Source organism: Engraulis encrasicolus, chromosome 20 (genome assembly GCF_034702125.1).
Source record: "Engraulis encrasicolus isolate BLACKSEA-1 chromosome 20, IST_EnEncr_1.0, whole genome shotgun sequence".
Taxonomy (NCBI): Eukaryota; Metazoa; Chordata; class Actinopteri; order Clupeiformes; family Engraulidae; genus Engraulis; species Engraulis encrasicolus.
The window spans coordinates 47951640-47954139 of NC_085876.1; the positions used below are offsets into that span (position 1 = coordinate 47951640).

Below are 2500 nucleotides of genomic sequence, written 5' to 3' on the forward strand. Positions count from 1 at the left end.
ATCGCAACACAGCACACACTCCTGCTCTCTTCTGCTCGCCTGGCCACTCGCTTTATTCCTCTGCACTCTTCTCCTTCTCTCCATCTTCTCTCCTCCTCCTCCTCCTCAGTTTTCCTTTCCTCCCTCTTCTCTTCTCTTCTCTTCTCTCCATCTTCTCTCCTCCTCCTCCTCCTCAGTTTTCCTTTCCTCCCTCTTCTCTTCTCTTCTCTTCTCTCCATCTTCTCTCCTCCTCCTTCTACTCTTCCTCTGCTCTTCTCTTCTCTCCATCTTCTCTCCTCCTCCTCCTCTTCCTCTGCTCTTCTCTTCTCTCCATCTTCTCTCCATCTTCTCTCCTCCTCTGCTGTTTTCCTCTCCTCCTCTGCTTTCTTCTCTCCATCTTATCTCCTCCCCCTCCTCCTCCTCTGCTGTTTTCCTCTCCTCCTCTGCTCTCTTCTCTCCATCTTCTCTCCTCCTCCTCCTCCTCCTCCTCTTCCTCTGCTCTCCATCTTCTCTCCTCCTCCTCTTCCGCCACCTCTTCCTCTGCCCTTCTCTTCTCTCCTCTCCATCTTCTCTCCTCCTCCTCCTCTTCCTCTGCTCTTCTCTTCTCTCCATCTTCCCTCCTCCTCCTCCTCCTCCTCCTCCTCCTCCTCTTCCTCTGCTCTTCTCTTCTCTCCATCTTCCCTCCTCCTCCTCCTCCTCCTTTGCTGTTTTCCTCTCCTTCCTCTCTCCATCTTCTCTCCTCCTCCTCCTCTTCCTCTTCCTCTGCTCTTTTCTTCTCTTCTCTTCTCTCCATCTTCTCTCCTCCTCCTCCTCTTCCTCTTCCTCTGCTCTTCTCTTCTCTTCTCTTCTCTTCTCTTCTCTTCTCTTCTCTCCATCTTCCCTCCTCCTCCTCCTCCTCTGCTGTTTTCCTCTCCTCCCTCTCTCCTGTCCTCATTTTTCACCATGACGATGTAGCTACCTACTGCAAAAAATGTGTTCTACACAGACAGTGTTGCCAGATGTGTCTACCAAATACCGCCCAAAAGCTTCTCAAAAAAAGCCAAAATGAGCGAAAATCTGCCCAAAATCAACAAATTACATGGATTTCTATGGGCCCAAAATGGCTGAAAATAACGCCAAATGGACAATTTTTTGGACCGTTTTTACCCGCAGACACTCATCCCAAGTAGCCCAATTGGGCGGGCACGTACCTCGGACTCGTACCTTAGCAACGCTGAGAACATAGGACAAAGGTTGCGTTTGACTGTCAATCAAAAGAATTCTAAAAGAATTCTAAATGTCAACCCAATCAACAATTTAAACTATTTTGATAGATCAGGGTCAGCCTGAAAAAATATTTGGCTTGTTTGAAACAGATGGGAAACTACCGTTTGCACGACATACAGTAGAGTAGACTCGGCACAAATTGTTAAGGACAGGCACTGTTTCAAGTCTCCCATAGAGATGAATGGGAAATGGCAGGGTTTTTCTCTCCCAGTTTCCAGGTCTAGTCCCACCCTCCGCCGTTGCTTCACTTAGACTCCAGCTCCAGCTCCAGCTACTGTATGTACTGTACGTGTAATACATAAATGGTCTCTGGCAAGTCCCCCCTCAATGTAAGTGTCTCTGAAAAACCTTCTCCCGCCTTAGTCAGATGGGAAACTGTTCAGATAAATTCTGTTTGTTTGTTAAAAACGAAAGTTCTGGAGAAGTGTAATGAAATTTGACATGCCCTAATTACCACCTGCATTCTATTCTCCGCTCAACCGTCATTTGTTGGAATTCAGGGCGAGAAGATAAGCATGCCTATTCACCCACCCACTCATTCTCCGATCAGCCAACATTCGATGTAGTTTCAGCACACTGAAATTTGGAATGCCCCGTAGTTAACACAGCAATTATTCTCCGCTCACCTGTCTCAGGAATTTGCTTTCTCGCTCGCACTCACCACCTCCCCGTTCATCTCCCTTCCATTACTGTTTGGTCGATTCATTAGCCGTCCTGCCCTAGTCTCTCATCATCATCAGCCGGGGGGTGTCCACTCAGACCTCGAACATACTGTATCTGCGGGTGCAGATGCTGCCCGAGCTCTCAGTGGCGCCTCGTACTCCCGAGCTAGAGAATGTCTACCGCGTAGACATTTCTCGCCCGTGGCAGTACTTCAGCACCACGGCCAGCGATCTTGCCCCATATGCTGCGTAATCTGACTATCTCAGCTACTAGAGTGCAGTGGTCTGCATGCACGGACCCCGAGAAGCCCTTTGACCGCTCTCCTGCAAGAGCTGCACGATCACGGGAAGTTCGTTCTGATGTATGCACTACATGACTAATCCAAATTTCAGATATTGAACTAATGAATCGTATTCCAACATTTACTGTATAAACACCATGCTGCACCATGCTTCATGATGTCTGTCTGTCTGTCTGTCTGTCTGTCTGTCTGTCTGTCTGTCTGTCTGTCTGTCTGTCTGTATCTTTCTTTCTCTCTCTCATTCAACTAACAGTACCCCCTCCCTTCACCAGCTCGTGAAAAACCAACCCT

General features: G+C 48.4%; 1 protein-coding gene across 1 annotated transcript in view; it reads left to right on the forward strand.

Moving 5' to 3' along the window:
* kcnh8 (potassium voltage-gated channel, subfamily H (eag-related), member 8) overlaps positions 1–2500 on the forward strand; it is a 149479-nt gene that overhangs the window by 78015 nt on the left and 68964 nt on the right. The gene's annotated exons all lie outside the window — the stretch shown is intronic.